Below are 27,402 nucleotides of genomic sequence, written 5' to 3'. Positions count from 1 at the left end.
ATGTTTATTTCAGATTATATTTTCATCTGACGATTTGTTTTTCTTCTTATTTTTGCCCTCTATTCACTGCCTACACAGCATACTGAATTTATAGAAATATGAATTCCTGAGTAGTCACATGGTCTGTACCAGAAGACATTTACTTGCAGGAATTAGGGGACTTAAATGCATGGCACCAGACTTTTTTGCATTAATGGATATTCTGCAACTCCATATTCTAAAAACACAACAAAAATACCAAACCCAAACAAACAACAAAACATCATTTCATTTGATACTACCTTCATGTTTAGCACAATTACATCTAAAGCTATCAGTTTGTAACAATAAACTGAATGAAAAATGCAAAACCTTAAGAAAATACCCTTTTGAAATCATGTTTTTTATCAGTTACTTCAAATGGAAAAAAGTATTGCCAGTGGTAGAATTCTGTACAGTTAGACACTTTGAATCTGTTCTATCATTAAATAGCACTGTTTTAATAAATGTCCAGATCTTAATTCTCTCAATATTTGCATCTTATTAGGGACACACTCAGTTAAGAGCATACAAATGTAGGCTACTCATTTACAGCCCTACTTTTATTTAATGGTAATTCTTATATTTTCTTAATTTCATCATCTTTTTAATTATTTATATAAACTTAAAAGCTCCCAATAAACTTAAAACTCCTCTAGATGTAGCAATTTTCCCACTTTAAGTCTATTAATACAGAGTGTTTATGACCCCAAGACTGACAGTTTTAGCACAGGAATTCAGTGCATAAATCCAAACAAATTTTCAAGTAGTACAGAAATTATATTCAATGATTATCATGAATGAGTGAATTAACGAAGATATGGGAAGGCAATGCCAAAGAGGGACAGATGCTGCAAAGTAAACAGAATCAAAACCATTTCTTTTTAAATGCACTTTCACTATGTTAAGTCATAAGGACATAATTTTTGTAGATTACCTTAGCCAGCCAATACAGTAGTTTTACGATGATTCCAAACTAAATGACATCTTGCATTAGAGAATACAGACTTACTGTATTCTCTAATCCTTTGTAGCTTTGTAACACTGAAAGTTGGAGGAGAATAGATGCTTGAAATTACTGAATTAAAAATAATTCAGTTTTTACTAAATAGATCGCAAGTTTCCTTTATACAAGAAAATATTTTTCTTCACTAGCATTAGAGCAGAAATATGGATGAAATCCTAGTTTAAGAGTATTAAAAAGAAAAGGAAAAAGGAAACTAGAGACCACCTTCACATTGCATTACATTCTTTGACTATTGAGATGGAAAAGGCAAGGGAGCAGATAAAAGTAACATTTCACTTTTTTAAAAAAGTAAAATCTCAGAAAAAAATATGACAGACACCTCAAAGAATACATTGGAATATCTCCATTCTCACCTTTGAGAACATTTTAGCTTAGCTGATGATGTTGTGAGCTACTTTAAAATTACACATAATAGTTTATTTCAGTGGCATGACTGGTAAGGGATTTTTTTAAAAGTATTTAAGAATTCATAATACAAGTTTCTATCTCAAAGCTCAAGGAAAAGGTTTTTTTCTGTTCAGGTTTTGTTGTTACGGGGGGGCGGCGCTTAAATCCCAGCTTCTGACAGAAAGCAATTATGCATGAGAGTCACAGCCTCCATTTATAAAAAACATTTTTATTCAAAGGCTTCAAAGGAAAACATGACAGTGTTGCAAATGTGGCAAAAACTAAAAAGACCACAATCAAATAAAAAATAAAATTTATACAAAATTTTTAATTCAATCTTATAATTTAGAGAAACAGCTTCATTTTTTATGACTTTGGACTTGGAACCATATAACTGACCTATCTGACACATCTTTACTTGTTTTTCTGGTGGATGAAAAGCTGGACACGAGCTGACAATGTGCACTCGCAGCCCAGAAAGCCAGCTGTATCCTGGGCTGCATCAAAAGAAGAGTGACCAGCAGGTCAAGGGAGGTGATTCTCCCCCTCTACTCCGCTCTTGTGAGACCCCGCCTGGAGTACTGCATTCAGCTCTGGGGCCCCCACCATAAGGACGACAGGGACCTGTTGGAGCGAGTCCAGAGGAGGGCCACGAAGATGATCAGAGGGCTGGAGCACCTCCCCTATGAAGACAGGCTGAGAGAGTTGGGGTTGTTCAGCCTGGAGAAGAGAAGGCTCCGGGGAGACCTTATAGCAGCCCTGCAGTACCTAAAGGGGGCCTACAAGGAAGCTGGAGAGGGACTTTTTACAAGGGCATGTAGTGATAGGACAAGGGGTAGTGGCTTTAAACTGAAAGAGGGTACATTTAGAGTAGATGTAAGGAAGAAATTCTTGACTGTGAGGGTGGTGAGGCACTGGAACAGGTTGCCCAGAGAAGTTGTGGATGCCCCATCCCCAGAAGTGTTCAAGGCCAGGCTGGATGGGGCTTTGAGCGACCTGGTCTCGTGGAAGGTGTCCGTGCCCATGGCAGGCGGGTTGGAACTAGATGATCTTTAAGGTCCCTTCCAACCCAAACCATTCTATGATTCCTGTTATGGAAGGAAGCCTTGGTTAGAGCTTATTGAAAATTTTCAGATGAGCAATTATGGAAAAATAGATTTGTATCCATTTAACCTATTTGTAAATTTGCATCAAGCTTGGCAAACAGTGCCTCTCAAAAGCTCAAAAGAATTCAAGAAATATTTTCTTTTTTGTTTTTCAAATTAGAAGTTTAGTCTTTTGAACTTCTTCATGCTATTTTTAATTTTAAATTGTCTTTTTTTTTTAAATGGAGTTAGAATTTTTCAAAGTGAAATGCTTCCTTTTGATCAAACGAAATTTCACTCAACATTATACATAGAAATTTCCCTTTTAATTAATTAATTTTCAAGTTGGTGTCCACATCAGCCATCAACCAGAGCTTCAGTCCCAGGGCATTTCTTTGAAGAATGAAGCTCATATCTATACATTCTTCAAAAGAATAACTGGCTGAAATAACACACACATAAAATTTACTTTGCTTAAGCAGAGTAAACTAAATCCTCTGCATTCCAAAATTATTTCACTACTAAGCAACAGCAATATTCAGCAACTACCAGTAGTCTAGAAATAGTAAAAAGAAAATAATTCGGAATAAAGATTTAAGATACATCCTCCTAATGTTAAATTAGATAATATTTATTACTTGATGCTAAAAACTATTTACAAATAAATGTTTTCCCAAAATCAAGCAGTCTCTGTACACTAAATGCCTATATATCTATAAGAGTTTAGCTAAGTAAAGGGAAACTAATTTCTAAAATATTTAAAATGTTGTAAGACAAAAATAAAAGCAAAATTAACATACACGTTGCTAACATACAACCCTTCTGAATGCAAGCTGTAAAAGCCAAAACTGTTGGATCAACACACAAATAATTAGAAAATCAGAACTCAAACAGCAATTCTGGTTAGGATAAACCAGACAACTTCCTTTTCTGTTCCACAGCAACCTATGTATGCTGTTCTTAGGTTCTACCCATAACCATGTTTTTCACTAAGCACAACAGTACTTGTGGCTGCTTCTCAGTAATTATATTAAAACTAACAGCCTCAACTGTGGCAGACTACTGCTACTTTGACATAAGAGAATCCATTTTCCTACACCTTCAAGACTTAGAACTCTCTTTGAACATGATGGACCAGATTTAGACTTGTGCTGGCACAGATTTTTGTATCTGCAGCTAGCTAAGAAAAGGAAAGAACAAATGTTGTGAGGGTGGAAAGAAATTGTATAATTAATTGCAGTGGAGGAGGAAAGTAGGAGTGCTGTGAATATGTCACACTGCTGTCATTACATAGACATAGAACTTTATGGGATTTTTAAAAAACATGCAAGATCTATCATATTTTTCATAATTTCTATTAAAAACAGACCAGTTGACCAGATATATTTCCATGCCAATTTCTTGGTAATAGATGAATAGTTCTCTCAGAACTTTTTCATTCCTTCTCTATAGCCCAACTCCAAGAGGCAATCCACGGAACTGCACAGGAGGTTCCATTAATCTTTCTCTGAATTAAGCATAGTCCAGGTTTTCAAAATTTGCCCCCATAAATTGAGACAAAACTATGAAAGGAAGATGAATTAATGGCCCTTCCCGGATTCCAATTCACATTCTACACAAGGAAGTTCCTCTAATCTGTGCCAACTGGCTATTCCCAAAGGAATTGCCTGCAGAAAACTGCCCTGCCACAGTATGCCTTGGGCCAGAGCACATAAGCACTTTCAGAGCATTCCAAAGCCTTAGATATATGGTGAACAGCGGAGGAAAAGGAAATCACAAGGAGACACACTGATTTAAAATTGTTAGTCCTCCTACAGAAGTACACAGCTTCCCGCACTTTGCACCATCACCCTGGCACCAAATGCAAAGAACATGTTGAAGAATCCAGTCTACTGTCATGTAAAAAATTGCCTGCTACTAACATGGAAGGAAGTGACAAACTTCGTGTAAGGCCAAGAAAGAGAGAAATTATAGCTGGGGCTGTCTTGACTGGGAAAGCCAACCTGAAGGATTTGGTGGCAGAAAGTGGTCTTATGCTATCATGAAGTGATGGATTTTGAAATATACATCCACCCATATACAATTTGCCAGTAGTTTTCTGTAGTGTAGTGATAATCTAACAAGCTAATTCCTCACACAGGAATCACACAAATTTGGGCACCAGAGCTGCTGAAGGATTCTGAATATGTTCTTCGACAGTTTCTGCTCTAAATAATTCAGTACAGCACTGTGACGAAAGGGGGTGATGGCAAGATCATCCAGTAGATTTGAAACAACTATTTCTGTAGCCATCCAAGATGATTTGTTATTTTGGTGCTTTATCTAAAAAGAGCTATAGCTACTTTATCAGACTTGAGTGTTTTTTCCCCACCTAATGCCTCAATCCTCCCTCTCACCCCCCACTGTCTTTTTATTGACCTCTAGTTCCTATCTCTCATGGCTCTATTTTTAGCTCCTGATTCTCCTGTTTCTTTCCCACTCCAAACACAAGGACAAAATATATTAGCTTTGTCTTCTGGGACCCTCTTACTTGGCTTTACAACAACTGAGAAGTAATGACTACTGTGACAACAGCCTCTGTCCTCTCAATGCCAGAACTTCCATATAATGTGACGGTCAAACAATCTGACAAAGTGAAAACCAACTGACAGCAAAACCCTACAAGTTTAGAAGGAATAATCAGAGTCCAGCAAAGACAGCAGGTCCAGGCAACAGATTTCTACACACTGCAGGGTGGGATGTGAGGTGAGGCTGAACTGCCTTACCTTACACCAGGCAGCTGGCAGTATGGGAATACATAGGAGCACATCAGGATGGATTCATGACAAAGACTTCCAGAAGAGCTGGAAATCAAACTAAACTGAAGATTTCAATATACTCTTTCTTTTTTTCCTTTTATTAAGGCACATAAAAATGACAGAGGATTTTGTCAGTCATTTATGATCTGTTACAGCCTTTGAAAAGGCATGGTCTAACACCGTATTTTTCTGAATTTATTCTTCAAACTACAGATGATTGTTATAAGCAGTCTCTGCAGCTAACTTCTTGATGGTACGGGATATCTTAATAAGCAGCCTTGCATGATCACATTACCTCTATGGTGCATGCAATGAAAGGAATAAAATGTACTAACTAAAATGCCCTGTGTCTTGAGACATAAATATAGAATTTACAGGGCTGGATCAGTTGGTATAGTCTAGTCTCTTGACAGTGGCAAATATATGATGATCCAGAAGACTGTGGAAAAAATCCTACTGTGTAACTGTACACCGTAGAAAGCTACAACTATAACTGACTATATCTGAACAAGTATAACAGCAAATTATACTATCGACTATACTCTCATTTTCTAAAATCAAGCTTCATTATTTATTCTATAATCTGCCACTGCTACATATTCATTCTTCACCGTATGAAGCTCTGTTATTGAAAGGTAACAAATCACTTAAAGCTTTCTTATGAGCTGCATCTAAATCAATTTGTATGTTAACTTTAGTTATACTACCGAAACAAGTATGAGCATTAGATTTGCAAATATTTATAACTAAACATTGTTAAGGACAAACATGCAAATCTTTATTTTCTTCGATAAGAGAAAACTAAAAAGGGAATTGGAGATATTTTCTTCATTAGCATACATTAAGAAATGGATTCACATGATGCATTTTCAGCATTAAAAATTCTGGAGGTGCAACAGATGTGAGACAACTTCTGCATAACACCGTTTGCTGGTAGAACCATGTATTTGAAAAGGGAGAATTCTTGTTTACTGGCTTTCCTTAATTTTTCTTTCCTCATGCTTTTAACTTTGGTGCCTTGTCAAATTCTATAAAGCTTGCCCTTAATACCGTGCTTTACAAGTTAAATAAGGAATCTTGTCACGTACATTTAAATCTGCATTTCTTAATACAGACATTATATTTAATCTGAACTATCAGACTTCATTACTATTCAGTCAGCTTCTCTGGGTCATCTTGCACAAATATTTTGGTGAAAAAACAACTAAGATTAGGGAATACTTTGTCTTCCCAAAAACTTGAGGTCATTGTACAAAAATGCATCTCCATTTATAACTGACAGGTAACTGTAGGCTAAAACATTTTAGTATTGCAGGTTTCATAGTAGTTTTGCACCTAATTCTTAAGGCACAATCTGTAAATATATTTCTTTCCTGATTCCCTGGTTTGCTGTGGGCTGAGAGATGTTGTTTTTCATTTATTTCCTTTGCTTTGCCATTTGCCCTAAGTAGGTCTGCTATCACAGATACAGTTTGTCATTCTGTCAAATAATACTTCTTCATAATAGATGATTACAGTATCACAAATCCACCTCTAAAGCGCTGAAGTTCATTTGTTAAATTGGAGTATTTTGCGGTAGCAAAAACTAACTGTATGTCTGAAATATCTCTCCCTATAAACCTTTCCTTCTTCCTTCCACTACATTACTCCAGCATAGCCAATGCTTTCTGTGGTGTGTGATCTCATTTCAGGTCTTTCAAATTCACCTTGCCTATAAAATGCAACACTTCAATTTTTTTTTTCTCTGAAGAAAGCTAGCTGAATACTATTTGTTGAATTATTTATTCAGTGGAAGATTTCTGATATTTATCAACCAGCTTTAACCAAGTCAGAACACAGTCTTATCTCTGTGGAGACACAGTACATTTTACCTCAGTCCACACTTGCCAATAGGAATTCAGTTATGGTGTACCTTGCATAAAGTAGTCAGTATCTCAAAAGCAAAAATTCTGTACAACCTTCTTCATCAATTCCTTTAACCTAGAAAATTTGAATTAACCTACATGTTTTCTCCTATTGATAAAAATCACTTTAATACTCACGGGCCAAATCTTGTAGCCGGTAATCATAAGAACCAGAAAGCCAAGAGGAAGGGACTTTTAGAAATGTAAGAAGTCAAAGTCTTGAGAGGAGTAATCTGCAGAGATACATGTTCACAAAAATGCCCACATCAAGTTCTTTAGTTACTAAAAAAAGCTTTATTAAAATATGTAAGTCTTCAGTATTGCAGCAAAATGCAAGGTTTTGTATTTAGGTGATCATTACTGGTACTACTGCAACTTTTAAACAGTCCAATTATGCTGTTATGACAAGACTGTGGCCTCCTTTTTCCCCTCTTCCCTTTGGTAAAATGCTGCTAGTATGTTTTTAGGGCTGAGCAATGCCAGTATCACTAAATAGTATTTTAGTTGACTGAAAATGACCTGTAACACAGATTTTGACCAACCTGAACACATCTGGAAGAATCTGTTTCAAGATTACTTATTACAACTTACAGGGAGGAAAAAACAAAATACATTTTAACAAGGCCTGGAAATCAATGTTAGCTTAAGAAAAGCAGATTTCCCCCCCCCCCCCCCCCCCCCCCAAAAAAAAAAAAAAAATTCTGTCTGTAACATTAGCTACCCAGGTAAGAACAACGCAAGTTTTAGAAGTCCTGGACACTCAAAGATAAATCTTAGGCATTCATATTTAAAAACTATTCTCATCAGATAAAGTAACTACATACTGTGAGAAATCAGTTTCTCTGATACTCTTTTCTTGCCAGGATAAATCATTTTCGCTCTTTTGGGGGATTGAAGCACTTAAGGTTCTCTAAGGAAGCTTTTAGACCATTTGGGACCATAAACCTTTACCCTCCCCACACAAGATTTTTCACATGGTCTAGGCTCTACATAACCAATCCTTTCGATTTGTATTCTGACTGCCCATGGTTTACCAAAGATGAGTAGAATCTCAGTCCTACAGCTAATCCCAGGAGTAACTGCAGTCAGAACAGAATACCCAGAGCTTCACATCATCACAGCAGAAGTCTAGGAAAGTGCAAAAGCACTCAAGATCTTTTCCAAAGAACAAAGAAAATTCCACCCCCAACAACCCCGCCCCCAAACCTCACTGTTAATGAAGAGATACAAGATGAAAAGAAAAACAAAAAGCAAAACAACACATCATTGCTAGCTCTTTTGCTCATAAAACAGCAGATTTCCAGTTATCTCCTCAGCCTTTTATCTAAAGGAAACAGTAAGTTTGCAATTCTGCTGATGCACTGTCTGGTACTTCTAGAAGCCCTTGTTTTTGGGATTGCCTTCTCTGCTGTTACAACTTTCCTATCAAAAAAGATTTAACTCAACATCATAAATATAGCTCTGAAGTAATAATCGCTTGCTTTCAGAAGATAAAAATTTGCAGTAAATTATCAAGTATTTTTAATAAGTTCTATTTGGAGAAAATACTTGCAGACACACACAAAGCTCTTAAAACTTCGCAGAAAAAAAAACTTTCTTAAAACTCAATGAGCAAAGTGTTGTTCATTAACAAAACATTGCGCTGCATATTTAGAACTGATTGAAATTTTGTTTCCGTTTTATTTTAACCAAAAAATGGAGGAAATTCAGAAAAAATAGTTTCATCCCTGATTTCTAACAAGTTCAAGTTTCCACAAACAAAGCAGATGATTTTTTTTCCCAGCGTAGTGATGTTTAATGTCAAGCTTTTTATCAAATAGCATTATCTTCCTCTTTTGTTACGGTTATAATTAGTGAGTTATTATGTATTTAATCCCCAGAACAGCAAAAGTGCCATACCCAGAGTAAGTTAGTAAATCACATGGAATTTTGCCAACACACTAGATTGTAACACACCTCTTATTATGAAAAGTGCATATGGGTTCATTAATGATTATAAGTGGTCAGCACCTCTGCTTTACGTCTTGTTTAAGAGTCAAAAGAAACCTATTTTTTTTCTACCAGCAAGATCAAACAAGTGTGGCCTTAATGCTTTTAATTATGTCTGGTCTATTTCATGTGTCTCATTCATTAAAGTCACTACTAAAATTATTCTTATTATCCTTTATGGTAAATTATTTCTAGCATTTCCATTCTAACATTTTCACCTAAGAAAACAAGCAGTATACTTTTGCGGTATTTTACCACTTTGCAGTGTTAGGCATTAATCAGCTCTCATCTACATGCCTTTGAATAAGCCCAGTGCATGCAGTCTTTCTCAGAAAGGCCTTGACCTGTTGCTTGACTAGAATATTTCTTTTAGGTCAGTCACTTGTTTTTGAGCCATGCAAATGTAATACTAAATATTTTAGATTGCCAACAATTACAACAGCTTCCATTAAATCATTCCCTAAAGGAAAATGTTGAGTAATTTCCAAAAAATTATTTGAGCAAAAATACAAGTCTTAGAAAATAATTTTTGCAATATATAAATTGTACATTAAAGATGCAAAAAGACAATACTACATTATTATTCCACCACAAAAACGTCAAAGGAAGGTATTTAGAACATGAATGACAATCCAGAATATTGCTGAATTAAGATCATGTATAATTGAGCACATTAATGGGAAATAACAGATTCAGCTCTATGACAGAATTCCTATTTAAGGCTTCTGAAATGCTAATAGCCAAATAACTGAAACCAAGTGAGCAAACATTCACAGAATTTTCAAGGATATTGGTATTTCAAATATTTCTGGCTATCTTTTTTATAAGGAAAACCAAAAAATATTTACATAGAATGACGCAATTTCTTTCATGGTTGTCACTAAAAATTTTAATTCCTCAGAGCCTTAAACCCAAGGTTTATTTCCTCCCTTTGAGTAGCACTCTTCCAGTGCTTCAGTTGTCCCTGATGCTAGGGCTCAAGTTCTAAACAGTATTAGGTCCTGAACATACTGGGATTTTGAATACCTCTGCAATAGCTCAGAACGGGATGTTCTGAACCATTTCAGCTGTACCCTCCAATAAAGAGCAGGAAGATCACCCGCCTTCACCGATGGATGACAGTGCTACTGCAAAAACAACACTTCTGACCAACTAACATTTAAGAAAAGCCATAAAACTCAATAATTCAGAGTTTCCATATCTATGCTAAATATTGCACATACTGAAATTATAGTAATTCATACTGGCAATATAGGATAGCTTCCACGAAACGCTATTAACTGCACTATATCAGTTTACTACTTCTTACTCAGAAAAGATTAGCAATAAAGAGATGGACTCCTCCAGGCACCGGAAAATATACTGCGTAAGAAGGGGATATGAAGAGATTCTTCCCTGATGTCAGTCTTGTCAAACCAATGAGCAAAGAAGCAGAGGTACAAATTGAACTTTCAATAAGAAAGGCTACTGACCATTCCCCAGTCTTCAAATCCCCCAACATGTAACTAAAGTGTCTGAAAAATGATTAAAATGTTATTTGTCTCAGTCTCACCATAACTACAAGTTTTAATTTTTTTTATTCCATAAAATCAGGCAGGGGTGTGTTTTGGTTTTGTGGGGTTGTTTGGGGTTTTTTTAAAAGAAAAAAATGCAGAGCTCCTCTCACAGTGAAATCACATACTATGTCCTTAATGGACCAGCAGCAGATTGAACACTGCCCTGGCAGATTCCAGCATAGATTACTGATCTAGTGGAGTGCAATTTTCTTTCTCAGAAAAGCTCTAGGGACTCCATAATTGTTTTTTTAAACAGTAGTAGAATGCCATAGGATCAACATTCTTCAATGTTGTTTTGGGGCTTGAGAAGAAATTAGGTTTAGCAATGATTACAGTGACCCCAGAAATGAAAGCCAAAAGCATATACTGGGAATATTTATTTTAAAAGCAAGATTGTATGTGAATTGCATTTGTCATAGGGAGCTGAGCTCTATTCCTGCTTCTGTGGTCATGTACAACTGAAATGCACCTGTTTGAAAATCTGGGAAATTATATTTGCCTTCTTCCTGGTATATCCATGAGATTATATTCGGTAACACCAGTTCAGTATGAACCATTGTGCAAATTTCAGTTAATGAAGAACAGGAAGTTAAGAATTTGTTGTTTCTGATTGCCAGCTTTAAAAAAGCCTGATAAGCCAAAAAATATTTGGCAACTAACTTTCTGTCTCTTTGGACAGTAGAATATATTGTCCAGCTTGCTGATTCAGTCAAAATAATAGCACAGCAAAAATCTTGGATGCTAAAAAGGCCTATTACTTTCTAATTTCTAAAAAACTGAGGTCTAGCTACATTAAAGGGATTCTTTTTCTGAGTCAAGAAATTACTTACAAAAGGAGAGCATTGAGAGTAAACAAGGTCACATTTCAAACACTGAAAAACCTGTGGTATTTGATCTTCAGTCCCTCCCTTTATCTGCTTGATCTTTTGCTACAAAGTTTAGGGGCTTCTGGCAGAGGCTCACTATTACCTTGAAAAAAATAAAAAGAAAAAGAATCCTTTCCTAGATAAAAATCATGTGAACTGGACTCCCTTTTCCTATTCTGCAGTCTGCCTCCAAAGAAAGAAACATCCCACTTCTTTCATTTAAAAAAATAAAATAAAATCTGAAGACAGGAATTTCTGTGGACATAGTACAGGTTCTGCTGAAGCTACCAAAGAAAAACACACATAAAGGAAAACTATATAGGTGTCCAAATAGTGTTTCCAATAATAAGGTCTAACAGACTGAAATAGAGATGGTTGCCATTGTCAGTAAGTAGTAATGGACAAAACACTGAATGATGTGAATGGTGTTAGAAATATTAAAACAATTATTTCCATAGTATACAGTATGTGTTTGTTTCTCGGGTGACCTTAATATGCCACATACTGTAAAAGTTAACATTTTGCATATCATATCTAAGAAATATTATGGGGAAACGTAACAGCATGATATAGCTTGTCAATTTCTCAAAAAAGATTCCAGTGGTTATTTTACACTATATTGAAAGACACAGAATAGGAAAGATAGAAGACTAGACAAAACCTCAGCACTGCATTGCAAACATACATGTTTAATTTCCATGTGAAATGGGTGCTTGAAGTTTCTATACAGGAAATCTTCATTGACATAAGAGACAAATGCATAGCATCACTGAAAGCTGTGGCAGTGGGGCATCTTAACACTTTGTATGACCTTCTTATCCTCTCCACCTATTGATTTTGAAACTTTCTAACTATATCCTTTTAATGCAGCCACTAGAAAAATCATATGAATATAAGTTATTCACATGACTATTTCAAGCACAGCTTTTAGTAAGCCAGAAACAAAAAAGTAATAAATCAAGTTCCAATTTCAACCTCTCCCTGCTATATTTTAATCAGGCACAATACGTAAAAGAGTACTCTTCAGCTTCCAATTTTTTTTCTCTACTAGGAACAGTACTGTGAGTTGATTAACCATAATACATAATCATTTCCCATTGAAACAATTTGAAAGGGAGCTTTAGAACTATGTGTTCTGCTACAGTTAAGAAAAAGAAAAACCACACAATATAGAGATTTCAGTAGCTCTAATCAAAACAGTGTTCTGTTGGATCCAACAGAGAAAAATGATGCATCACCAAGCAAGATGACCATCTGGAAAGACATTTCATCCTGAGTTACTGAAGAAGTGCAGATCAGCAGGAAAGAGAAATCATTAAGGAGACAACAATTTGGGCTCAAAAGGTCTATGCAGTTCACAAAATATGCTTTCATAAGTTGGAAGACTTTGGTTTCACAATAAATTTTGTTAAATCTATATTTTTTTCTTGTCAGATTTAATAGGAGTATCTTCTCGTTTATGGCCTAAATGAATCCAGTACATTGTCATTAAAAAAATCTGCAGTTGTTAAGTTTTCCCACAAGATGGCACTAAATCCATATCCTGCAGAAAATTATTCACAAGCACAAAAACACAACGGAAAAACTATGGTCACATACCGAAAATAAATAAACAAACTAACTCTATATAAGAATTAGAAATTGTAAGTATAGAAAAATAAAATTAACAGCCTAAGCCAGGTCTTTTCTTAAAAGAGATAGCAATTTTGTCCTCATAATTCAACAATGGGGCGGCGGGAGGATGACAGACATGACACACAGACACTGACAACAACACACATATATACACACACTCACTATATACTTATACATACTTACATATACTTAATACATACTTAAAGATATGTATCTGTACATATATATAAAAAAAGTAAATAAAATCCAAAGATTTGTTCCTCAACGTGTAATACACAAGATTATCCATAGAAACTGAAAATCCAACCCCAAGTCTGAAACTGGATTGCCTTGCAAAGGATAATCATTAAAAAGCAAACACGAGACACAACTGAACTTAAAATCCAGTAGCAAAACATCCTCTAATTTGGAGCACCCCAAGTGCATAGCCAAGTATCCTCTCCAGAATTACTTAAATGAAGACCACAGGATCCCTAAACTACAATACCGTTCAAATTTAAATCAAAGTATTACTAGTCTGGAACTTTGCATTAGCCTTATACATAGTTTTGGGAAAAAACAGCAGCTATTTTTGATTAGTGATGATAAGTCAGCCTGTGAGTTAAGGTTTCAAACTTAAGAATTACAGTGGGAAAAAAGCATGTTGGGGTTTTTTTCTCCCCATGGAAGTTTTTTAACACTTACTAAACCCTGACTTACAGTTAGCATTTAACAACCAATCAAGTTAACCTTGGCTCTTTGTTTCAAGTTCTGATACAGAACCACAATATTTCTAAGCTAGAAATCATTTCATTCACCTAGTTACACTGACACTGGTCAGTCAATGCCAAATACAATCACACTGTTTGCACTGCAAACACTAACAGCCAGATGCAACGTTTTGAACTTGCATGTTTAAATATAGGACGGACTTCATTCCTAAGAAGCCATTACAAATATAGTACAGCTACATACAAAGAATGGTTAAATCTGTATGTCTTCCTAATCACCATTCAACACTCAGTACTGCACAAAATACTTAATTAACTTTTAATTAAGCAGTTAAAACTTAAAATCCTAAATACCTAAGTACTACTGACTTACATTCTTTCAACATGACTATAAAACCTGTTGTATATTTCTGTAGGAAAAAAATGTATCAAACTAATGGTATAATTTTGAAACTAATCCACAAACAGCAAGAAACTTCTCAGCTAAGACTACAGATCCACTATTAAACCACTACAGGGGAGCAACTGAATTCAGTAAATATTCCATTTTAAACTACTTGAAAATTCTTTAAAGCTATGATTTTTTTACACCACCCCCCCTCCCCCCCTTTTCTTTCCTTGTAGGTTGGTGGATTCTTTGTTCCCCAAGTACATAGCATAATCTTAATTACTACAGTGCTGAAATAGTAGTGTATCCATATGCTGGTCTACTATTTAGTAGTGGTTCAAACTCATGAAGTGCCCAGAAGCCTCCAGGGAGCCTTTTGTTGCCAACTCCAATTAAATAAACAGGTACTAAGGGTCATTTGGGGCCAACTGCATTCCACAGCGCTGAATTTTAAATTGTTAGCACTATCTTCTTTTCTGCCAACAGTTCAACAGTCTACTGTATCATATTTTTTCCTTATTTCTCAAACTGCTTTTAAGTAAGCATGCTGTAAGGCTATTCCATTTATACAGCTATTAAGAAAGAAAAGAGTTATTAAAGCTCTGCAACCACTTTTCAACTGGACACAAAACAAAACAATGATTAAGGCAAGAAAAGGTAAAGCGATTTCAGGATCTGGTTTGTGCTCCAAATGTATTTCACAAAAAGCAATGCAAGCTCCACAAGCACACCACTACTATTGATTTCCTTTCAACCACCCCACACTGCAGATAAGAACACCACAAGATCTGTGGGGAGGGTAAGGCATTTTAGAGCCACCTTGGAGCGCAAAAGGCTTATTTAGTTGTACCTGTGTCGTGGCTGATTCCCAGCCAGCAACTAAGCACCACACAGCCGCTCGCTCACTTGCCCCCAGTGAGATGGGGGAGAGAATCAGAAGAGTAAATGTGAGAAAACTCATGGGTTGAGATAAAGACAGTTTAATAAGTAAAGCAAAAGCTGTGCACGCAAGCAAGCAAAACAAGGAATTCATTCAGCACTTCCCATCGGCAGCCAGCCGTTCAGCCATCTTCAGGAAAGCAGGGCTCCATCACGCAGAACGGTTACTTAGTAAGACAAATGCCATCACTCCGAACATCCTCCCCTTCCTCCTTCTTCCCCCAGCTTTATATGATGAGCACGACATCATATGGTATGGAATATCCCTTTGGTCAGTTGGGGTCAGCTGTCCCGGCTGTGTCCCCTCCCAGCTTCTTGTGCACCCCCAGCCCACTCGCTGGTGGGGTGGGGTGGGGAGCAGAAAAGGCCTTGACTCTGTAAGCACTGCTCAGCAATAGCTAAAACATCCCTGTATTATCAACACTGTTTTCAGCACAGATCCAAAACATAGCCTCATACTAGCTACTATGAAGAAAATTAACTCTATCCCAGCCAAAACCAGCACAAACTGCTAGGGTTTTTTTCCCCAAATCACATGGTTACACATCTGTTGGCTATATAATGCAAACTCATCACAGTTTAAGTACAGATTTGTGATCAGAATGAATATCCCCTTCAACACATCCTCCCTTAATCCCCAGTTTTTGCACTGTATGACCAGAGAGGATTTGTTCTATGCTGTATAAAAGGAGGTAAGAGTATAGAATCAACACTCATGTTGTCATCTGAAACACTCCATGCATCCTGCTCAGCTAATGTCAGCTTCTGTCAATAATTTAATAAAATGTATGGGCTCTTTCAACTTTTTAAGAAATTATGTAACCTTATATCTTTCTACTTTTTAATTCATGCTCAGATGCATCTTTATAACGGGATCACTTTATATTACTCTTGAGTAGGACGCAAGAGACGGAGCATATTAACCATATGAATTGGCTTTACAGATTTCTATTTTGCTTGAATCTACCTCTGATTCCTCCCTTCTCTTCCATAGGCTCATAGCCTCATTTTCTTTAGATTTTCCTATACATTTGCAACAAGTTCTCACTCTTATATCTGGTTTACTTTGCTCAACAAATATTTTCCAATTGCAGCTTTCCTTTAACCCTAATGCTTCCCAGATAACGTTGTATTTTCAGTAGAACTCATGCAGTAGCAAAATCTTGAACATCTGTGTTATTGTGGGTAGGGGGGCTGCTACTTCCTCAAGTACACACACAGACATGTTGACTAGTAAAAATAAATAGAAAATAAAACAAAAGAGAGCAGAATAAACTATTTTCCAACATGATGGAATTATTTAAAAACCCTTTATAGCCATATCTGAAGCAATTTAAACGTACAATAAATGTCAGCTATGATAGGCAAAACATACTGCATAATGCACCCCAGTGTGCCTACAAGGTCTTCCACAGTCTGATGGACAAAGCAACATAATAGTCAGTATTTAAAGAAATATCAGTAAATCCATTTCACAAAAGCCCAAAGCGATGGGATGCATTGTCATTGCTTTGCAGGGAATCACCGTCCACATGTAACAATATCCCTTTTTGGGGAATTAAAACCATGCCTTTTTCAGAGTATAACCTTTAGAGAGAGAAACTCCACTGAGATCATTAGGTTGAAAGCAAAACATCAAGTAGCAATTATAAACATCAGAGAAACACAATCTTCTTTGCTGTGCTACACATGCTTTTAACTTCACTTCTAAGATAAAAATAACTATATAAAAGTGAACTAAACTTTATGACTGAATGCAGCTAATGTACCAACTTTCATTAGAAGAACATTTGATTTAAACAGAAAGCTTCATGATCCTTTATTATGTTTGCTTTGTGGTGTTGCAAAGATTTTCAATTTTTAATGTTTCTGCTATACATGTGTTCAAAGACTGCACTGGCAATCATTATTTAGTGAGACAGGTGTGCCCACACAAACGGAAATATTTTTCTTCTTTTGAAGGATTACAGTGTTTTCTGAGTTCTGTTTCACAGTGCTGATTATAATTTCTATCCTTTCGTAAAAGACTGAAAATAAACTAGCAAACTCATAACTCACTGTCCAGGTTTCGGCTGGGACAGAGTTAACTCTCTTCTTAGTAGCTGGTACAGCGCTGTGTTTTGGATTTAGTGTGAGAATAATGTTGATAACACTCTGATATTTTAGTTGTTGCTAAGTAGCGCTTATCTCAAGCCAAGGACTTTTCAGTTTCCCATGCTCTGCCAGCAAGCAGGTGTGCAAGGAGCTGGGAGGGAGCAGAGCCGGGGCAGCTGACCCGAACTAGCCAAAGGGGTATTCCATACCATGGAACATCATGCCCAATATATGAACAGGGGGGAGTTGGCTGGGAGGGGCAGATCACGGCTCTGACATCGGTCAGTGGGTGGTAAGCAATTGCAACGTGCATCACTTGTCTTTTCTTGGGCTTTATTTCTCTTTTTTTTTTAATATTCCTTTTCATTACTATTATTATAATTAGTTAGTATTATATTTTATTTTACTTTAGTTATTAAACTGTTATTATCTCAACCCATGAGTTTTATGGGTTTTTTTCCCCAATCCTCTTCCCCATCCCACTGGGAGGGGGGAGCGGCTGCGTGGTGCTTAGTTGCTGGCTGGGGTTAAACCACAACACTCACACATTGCTGCAGTTAATCTCTCAGAAGCCAGACTACCTAGGTTCAGTACTGCACTTCATTCATGTTCTTATATCACTTAATTATTGTAAGATAAATTATTCTGATGTCAGACATCATTCAGACTCCACACTAAAATTTTAGGAGATTTCTAGGGAAAAACATACTTTTTTTCAGCACAAATTACTTACACAATAATCTGGTAAACTGAAGACACTATTGAAAATACAAATTAAAATAATCAAAGGTAAACAAATTTCTATATAAACATTATGGGCTATACATTTCTACATAAAGGCTAAGGGAGATAAAGAGTCATTCTGTTCCTGCTCTGGCTGCTGTTTGTTGATCCTTAAGTGCAAAGCAGTTGGAAATCAGCTGAAATCACGAGTGCTCCCCTCCCCACCCCCTAGCCTATATGGCAATAAAAAAAAGAGAGCACTACCACTGAATGAAGAGTGTGACAAGCAATATGATGCACTAGTCTTTTTCCCATATTCCAAACTGGTCTTTATAACGTCTTCTCTTCGCCCAGCTATTACTATCAGCAGTCCTTACTGTTCTCAAACCAAATCCAGAAAAGCTGATTCCAAGTCCTCCATTTGAAATTCCTTCTCTAATAAACAAGAGAATCACCACTCTATAAGGTGATATTTTCACATCACATTCCTAGTAACAGAAATAGTATATTCAACTATTCTTGAACAGTTTTATATGCACTGATTGCACAGAAAAATTAATATTACAAACAACTGCACTACTGACGGAAGTAATAAAATGTTGAATTATAGTTCTCTAATTTAGGGACATCTAACCACACTGAGAATTGGAAGAGGTCCTGCTCTGATACATTCGGATGCTGTACAGATGAGATCACTAGTAGCAGCAAAGGATTAATCACAGGGGAATTGCTCTCCACTATGCCACATGCTACGGCTCCTATAATTTCCAGTATGCCTTCTCAATCTATAAAGAAGTAAATGCATTTATGTCACCTTCTAGGAGGTGTACAGTAATGCAGATGTTCCTTGAGGTGTAAAATCTGCACCAGAATTCTCTGGATTAAACCTTTATGCTACTCAGGGGACCAGAAAGCCCCATCCAAAGGAAGTTCTTCTAGAGGACACAATCTACCATAAGTGAGAACTTGTATCAGTCACTATAAATAAAAAAATGTTTTAAAAAGTCTGCATCTTAAGCCATTTAATGTATTACAATTAATATTTCTGAAGAAAATTGCATTTGTTTTTTCAACTGAAGAGAAAAACAGCTGATTTAATTCTGTAAGTATTGTTTAAGTCTCTTTACACTCAGAATTCTATTACTTCAAGAAGGCAAGCTTGTATATAGCCCTACATTTAAAAAGTGTGAAACAGAAGAGTTAACTAAACAGTATTATTCCAATCAACTGACATGTTTTATTAGAGATGCACAGAGAAACCAACATTAAACATAATACTGTTCTTTTGTGCTTCAGAGTAGACATTCTTAATTGCAGCCTGTAGATCAAGTTGCTGCTGAAACCAGCAAATAGATTGACAATCACAGGCTATTTATCAAACACATATGTAAATTATACATGTTTCTTTTCCGGGTTAAGTAAAGGTGGCCCGTCCACCTATGTCAAGACCGGTGATTTATGTCTTATATCAGAATAGATGACATGTCATGATTCTGAGTCCCTTATGGTCCCTACATACTATCTTTCATATTCAAATATCCTTCCACTAATCACCCTGAGGGTTCGGCTCTCGCCCTACACCGTCGTGAAACAGGTTAATTCTACCCTAGATGATATAGGATAGAATATAAGAGATCAGTTTGTTGGAAATTCGTTAGATAATACAATTACAATAGAACAATTCATTAAGATCTTAAACCAGTCCATTTACTTATTTCCAATTTACTCTACAGGGGGAAGATAAATTTGCTAGGAACAATAGGAAGTCATCCTATGCACATTTATTAGAAGTTTATTTCCACTTTATTTCTACACAAGAAAAAATTAATTAAGACCTTTTCTTCAGGAATGATGCTGCTTAGTGGTATGGAACTGTCAGCCAATGAGGTAGAGGTGCAAAAAACAGAATGGCCAGACAGTGTGTTCGAAGACATAGAGGAGAAAAGGACTAGGCATCAAAAAGCGTGATCACGGAGTTCAGGAAAGAGATTAGAAGTCCCAGAAGTGAGAATAAAATGCAGCTTAAAAGGCATTACACTACCTTTTATCTCTAATGGGAACACTTGCCAGAATGACAGCAGTGAAAACTGCATTGCAGGCTTTATTTTTTTCATATAACCAATTTCTGTATCTGATACAAAGATGTTAAATGATCACAGAAGAGAACAGAGGTAGTCAATGGAACACTGTCCTTTTGTCAAGTCTTAAACCATTACCTCAGACAAAACAGGGTATAATTCTACAATGCTTTCCCTTCTCTTCCTGCTTCAGTTCCTCTGTATTATCATTAAATTTACCTTATTCTATGAAAAAAACTAACCCCATGACAAGAAAGACTACAGTTTTAAAACTGTAATTTTACTCACAAACATGTCGTACTGACCTCATTGATGTCTGCAGCATTGAACTGAAGAGCTGCAGCTCAAAGGCCTATTTCATACTTTTTTTTATAACTTTACTCATAATTCACAATTCAATGGAATAATGAACCATTTGGTATCACTTCTAACAAAAAACCCAGCACATTCAATCTATTCAAGCCATGTCAAAGGTACTTTTGGGGTTTTTTTTCCTTTCCAAACCATCTTCTTACTGAAATACCTTGAGCAGCTACCATGATTCATCTGTCACACAGAGAGTCTCTTTAATATTCCCAGTTGTATTGGGAACACAAGTTCAGTCCTAGAGATTGAATTTTGTCTACTAAGAGAAAAAAGTCTAGGCCACTTGTACTCTGAAGCTTTGAGAACATGAAAAAAGCCTTTACAGAAAAGTGAACCTTAAAATAGCACTCTGCCATTTCTACTGCCAAAAACCTTAGTAAAACATATTATACTTTTTAGAGAGGATTTTTTTTTCCTTTGATAAACAGAGCCTATAGAAATCCTGAGTAAGTGCTATCCACATTCAACACAAATCAAATATCTGGGTATGATGACGTGAATAACCATTCCATTTTCCTCTGTGTTCCAAAACTGTTCATCACAATTAATACTTATTGACAAAGCAAATTCTAGAAAATACCTCAAGCACTTTTTTTATTATTGATTACTTTAAAAGATAAAGGCTGTCCATTCCAAAAAAAAAAAACAAAACACCAAACTTTTCCTTGTATGCACATTTATATATGAAAATCTTGTTAGTTGCAGTAAAATGTAAACATGTATCTGGTTTAGCCTCATTCCTTTTCATCTCTCAGTTCACTCAAATCCTAGCAGCTGTCTATGTTACAGTGTAATCTATTGGGATTATTTGTACTTGCATGGGGGAACTTGAAAGTTATTTGTGAGACAAAATAGTAGGAGAATACCCATATAGTCCACTGGTCAAAAAATTCCTTTGGAAAGGGTAACGGGAGACATAGGGCTCTGCTGGTTCTCTTCAGTTGCAGAGAGAAGGAAAAATAACCCTCTTAAGGAAAAATATTTTTTGTGGCTTTCACACCCACATCAAGTTCACAATGCTTTGTTTATGAGCTTAAAGCTCTTTAATTCTTTAGACCTTTCTCCTCTTTATAGCAAGTAAAATTGCCAAATAAATAATCAATTTATATTTGCAAGCAACTGTTCTTCTGTGATTACTCTGCATTCTGTTTAGCACAAGAAGTATCTGAGAGGGGAAAAAAAGAAGTTAAATTTGCATAGTCCTAAACTCTAATTAGTCAGTAACATTTTTCTTGCTTTAAGACCTTTGCTTTGTTTTCCTCCAGCGCCACAGGAGGTTTAATCAAGCTGGACCATAGAAGATAAATTCCAGGAATGATGAAATGCAAAATATCCTGACCTCCTTGGAGAGTAATACCAACTGTTTACCTGCCAAGTGAAAAGTCTTCAGCCAGCTGGATCATTTATTTTTAACTATCACTAAATAGAATCAAGGAGAAAATGGCTCCAGACATTTCAGAAAACAAGGAAAAATGATACATTTAATTCCTTTTGTAGCCAAATACACTTTATATTAATATTTTGTTCTGTAGAATCTTTTATCACCTTTTTTCCTCATAATATCTAGAAAGAAAATGCAACAGTCTTTATAAGTTCAGGGCAACAAGTTGATAATTTCTCATTTGGGTAGCCTGACAAGACATCTCAGGAATCTGGTGTTAGAGCTCTGTTCAGCTAAACTTGTTAAGTCTAACCAAGAGTTTAAGAATAAACTCTAATAGTCAAGCAGCTCTACTCAGAATTATTGTGCAACTTCATTTGTGTATTGTTCTATACTAAATCCATTTTTAAAAGTTTGTTCAAAATGAGACTGTGCTGAAAGTTATCCCAATGACAAAAGTTTGATAACTACATACCTATCTACAAAAGAAAGTGTGCTTGTAGTTTTTATTGTGTTAAAATTCAATTATATGAGACAAAATACCAGAAGGCTATGCTATTACTGATGCACAGATACATTTTTTTCTGTCCTGAAGCCTGAATCATTGCAAGCATCTGATAAAACTATTCAATAAATAAATCAATGCACTGTAGCTAGTTATAAATGTTACCCAAATATAGCACACTTTCACCAGCCAGTATTCAAATTTTTTTTCAGCAGAAATAATGTGAATATTTGCAATAGCTTAGGCTAATTAGACTGTTCAGAACACTGATTTTTTGCTGGCTCTTATTCCTCATTGGGAAGCAGAAAAGTCTAAATTTACATGACATAAGAAAGAAACATCAAAATGTGCTTATTTTAAAAAGTTACAGAAAAAGGAAGCATTTTTGGTCTTTTGATTTTAAACTTAACTACTCTTTTGACAGTCTTCCTTCCTCTGAAGAGGATATTACTTACTTAGTTCAAACTCATATGTTAAATCTGAATCATTTCTGGTACTTTATATCTGGTGCCTTGGATTTTACATGCTTTCTAAGATAACTGGCACCCACCTAACAGAAGCTTTGTTTATAAAGGTCAGAATAATCCTGACCAGATGGTATACCTCAACATTTTTATCTTCCCTACTAAAATGTAACCTTTATTAAACCCAAATGTATGGTCTCCTAAAATATCCTGTAACTGATCTACTTGCCAGTTTTAATATTAAGCATATATTTGATAGTGGCAACTCTTGTTTAGAGAGTGAAATTTTTTAGTGTTTGAACAGCTTTTATGAAGTGAGTTAACACAATCTGCCTGTGAACGAGAGTATCTGCTTTAAGTTTGCTGACAATTAATTTAGTTTCACTGTGAGCATGGTTCCAGACAGAGATGTCCTTCTGGCACTTTTTCTCTTGATTTGGAGACAGAATCCCTGGTTCAGAGAACCAGGATGAAAGAATGTCTGGAACACAGACTGATGTATATGCCCAGAAGATGTCACCATTCATTGATGACCTTATGTTATTTATGACTATGATCACTCTGTTCTTATTAAGGTCAGTGAGAGGTTTGGAATACAGTCCACACAGGTGATTCACCTTTTAAACTTACAGACACGGAGGGGTAACCACAGTTTAAATGTAGTTCAAATACACGAGTTCTGCCTTCTTTCCCAATTCTCCTCCCCATCCCACCAGGAGCAGGGCAGGGGCGACAGGGAGTGAGGGAGCGGCTGTGTGGTGCTTGGCTGCTGACTGGGGTTAAACCATGACACAGCTGAACTTCACGTATACACTGTGAATCAGTGAAATTTTCGTATTATTTGCATAGAGAAAACAGAGAAACTTATATAACCATTCATATCCGGTGTTCAACAAAATATCATCTCTCCCTTCAAAGAAAAAACCCAACATGTTATTCCTCACTAGTGGGTCATTTTGCATGAAGTATTAAAACAATTTTTATTTTTTTTAAATTCCAGATAGGAGGTAAGAAGATATTTTTAAAATAAATATACTCTGTAATTCATGTAATTCCCACAAGTAAAACTGAAGAGTAACGTTTATACCCATTATCTACCCTATGCTATGGCAAAATAATTGGAGATTGCCAGAAACAGCAGGGAAATCTTAGCAAATGTATCCACTTTCCAGTGCATAATAGCCATACAGGCCTTCTAAAACCCATTATTTCCCCAGCAACACCTACACAGTCTGGGATATGTGTACATTTGGCCACAAATTCTGCACCTAGAAGCATGTCCCTTCTTGTTCAAGTAATATTTATTACAGCTCTTCAGGGCATTTGAGGCCCATTTTAGGCCCTTCTCAACTGCCAAAAAGCACACAGAAAAAAAGTGCAAAAAAAAAAAAAAAAAGATCAGTGATTATAATACAGTAAACGCTATGCTCAAGCATAAAGATGGTTCCTCTGAATGAATTTGAAATATAAGTTTCAGGCTTTCCCCAACCCTTGCAAAAAAAAAAATCTACTTTTTTATGAATAATACATTTATTCTTGCATGCCCCATGGTTTTATTATAGAAAACAAATGCACAGTAACATATGGTACATCTGTTTCATATTTTCGCTTTCTGCTGTCATACTATTTCTCTCAACATTCAGTTACACACTTCTGTTGGCTCATAATTATTTTTAAGCTGCATATGAAACACAGCCTACCTCTACCATCATTCCAAGAACATGATATCCCTCCCTCCCTCCTCATACAAATGTATAGTAAAATATTAAGTGAGCAAAACCAAAATTAAGACAAGAGAGACCAGGAGTCATATTATCAAATACTTTACACTCCTCCACTTCCAGAAGTTTGTTTTTGCAAACACTCCTACATTGTAATTCACAGGGAAAGTGACAGCAATAGAAAGAAGATGACACCAACAGAAACAATAGTTACAACTCATTTAAGCAAATCCTAATACTTGTTCAAATCTGTACAAAGACATATTCTCCAACTCTATAGGCAACCTCAGGCACAAAAACCATGCTAAAACATCTGTGAGGCAAAAAGCATGACAAAAGAGCTGGAAGAAAGCACTGAGAAAAGAATGGTAAGGAACTGAAACCAGAAAAATGTCATTAGCCGGCAAAAGGCACATGAGGTGGGAAAAATAAATAGATAAGAAGAGATATTACCTATGGGGTTGACTTACAGACAGAAGCAACACTGAAAGGATATACAGGAATGCATATAAAAAGAGCTCACTGAGAAATAATACGCCTAGGGGAAAATAATATGGCAGGTGTGGAAAAGAGTTTGACCTAGAAAGAGGCATAAAAAGACACAACTGAAGAAGCAAATAGTCAAGACAGAAGGTAACAAGTTTGAGCACAAACATAATGGAGACACCCAATTTTTTACACCTGCATACATAAAGAACAGCCTAGGCAAAAGAGACAATATAGAGAGAAACCAACTAGTAACAACCTTTTGTGAATCTGATACTGGAAGTTGATGATGTTGTCATCGCATCAAAAACGTGGCAATAAATGTAACCAAAAAAATCTTAATTTGCCAGAAATATTTTTTCTCCAATCTGTCCAAGAAAATCTAAATACTTCTTAGCAGCTGTCATTTGCTATGGGCTTTATATCACATTACACAATGGGGCACTGATTGGCAAATCTGACTACCACTTTCTTAAATAAACATTCAATAAAAATAATACAGTACTATTGTTGAAATGCCAATTTTCATTGCAAAACTTCAATCCTTTTCATTTCTTTGTGAAGCAGATGGTAGTTTTGCTGGACAAAGTGAAGGACTGAAGGTAGTTAGATTTGGCACATTGAAAATTGGCACTGGAAGTTGAAAATGTTCCATTTCAATTTTGTCACAGAGGAAGATGAATCTATGAATTAGATCATAATCTATGAAGTAGAAGGTAAGGAGCATTTAACTCTCTGGCCGCTTAACCATTATAGAGTCTGAATAGTTTCCTCTTGGGCCAATATATTATTAAACATATTTTACAGCATGCCATAAAAGCCATAAATTAATAACTCCATTTCTAACTTCTGAGGCACTCTTACAGTTTCTTCCCTGTTCTTGCTGCATAACCACCAAAATAACTGCATTTTAATAAAAAGTTAACACACGTGTATATTCAAAAAAAGAAAAAAATATTCTCATCAGTAAAGGGTTTTTATGTACCTGTTGAGAGAATACAGTATTATTTACAGGAGGAAAAGGTTTTTTATGCATTCATTGATTCAACTGATATAACACTTATGTGATATCATATATCATGCTTCATATTTTGATAGAACTAAAATACATAGTTTTCAGTAGACTATTTTATGAATTGGACTGTTGACAAAGATTAAGCTTTCCAGATATGCCATTAGCACTACACTAAACGGAAGTATTAAAGCAGTTTCCCATATACTAAAACATAAAAATATCAATATGCTTCCTTGCTGTATGGAAAGTCTTTTATATATGAAGAAACAGAGTTTGTGTTTATATACCTTTAAACAGAAAATACGAAGTCCTACAAAATTGTTTCTATAGAATGATTCAGAATCTCAATAGAAAGGGTACCAGTAGAAAAGCTTTTAAAGAGATATCTATAAACAAAATCTCCAATAAATATTTGGGTCTTGTACAGATAATTTTCCAGAAGGTTTTCATTTTTATTGATAAAAGGAGAGTTGGGACACACTTTCTCAGTATTATTTTAACTGCAAGTGAACAAGGCACTACTAATATATAACATGCAATCAATCAGCAACTTTCTTCCTCCTAGTTACCACACTGCTACATTTTCATGACTGTGAAAGCTTAAGTACTATAGAGTATGTATTGCATCACTTTTTCAAAACTTATGTTTTACTTTAGGATGGGATTTTGCAAGACCTTAAAAGAATTTCACAGCACAAATTCAATAGCTAAAGTTAGTGAAATCTGCTCCCAATTTCCCTAGGCATTTTTCACAGTCTCCCTTCAAAGCATTAAGTACAAGCTTGCACAAACTAATTTTAAAATGAACATTCTTCTCTATCTCCAGAAAAGATATATCAAAATACATTGCTTATGCCAACAGTGGCATTGTATGAGTAGCATTCACTCCAGTTCAAGGAATGAAAAGCTAGGGCCTTCCATACACTCCTGCTTTCTTACCATATTTAGTACCAAGACTATGTTTGCATTCCAGATGTACTCAGAAGTTACCCTACTGTTCGATTTGTTTTTTTCCCTTTACCAAGGTACAAGCAGCAGTTACAAAAGACATTTAGAAGTTACCAAAAAATCACGTTCATAATTTTTCAACTCTCATTTTTATTAGAATATATTTATAGTTTCATTAATATTTTTAAGTCATAGCCCTCATCTCTCAACATGTATTCATTCAATAATGACAGACATGTTTTTCCTCAACCATATATGCATTTATGTCACCAACTTCAATGCACAGTAAGAATGATATAAATAGTCCCAGGGCATAGTA

The 27,402-nt window shown here is 35.8% G+C and overlaps 1 protein-coding gene across 1 annotated transcript in view; it reads right to left on the bottom strand.

Annotated features, from left to right (window-relative positions):
- The window catches only part of ERC2 (ELKS/RAB6-interacting/CAST family member 2), a 396,230-nt gene that overhangs the window by 322,728 nt on the left and 46,100 nt on the right, over positions 1-27,402 (bottom strand). The gene's annotated exons all lie outside the window — the stretch shown is intronic.

This window comes from Gymnogyps californianus, chromosome 13, assembly GCF_018139145.2.
Source record: "Gymnogyps californianus isolate 813 chromosome 13, ASM1813914v2, whole genome shotgun sequence".
In the NCBI taxonomy this organism is placed as follows: Eukaryota; Metazoa; Chordata; class Aves; order Accipitriformes; family Cathartidae; genus Gymnogyps; species Gymnogyps californianus.
Note: the sequence above shows the minus strand (reverse complement) of the source record. Positions and strands in the feature narration are given on the sequence as shown.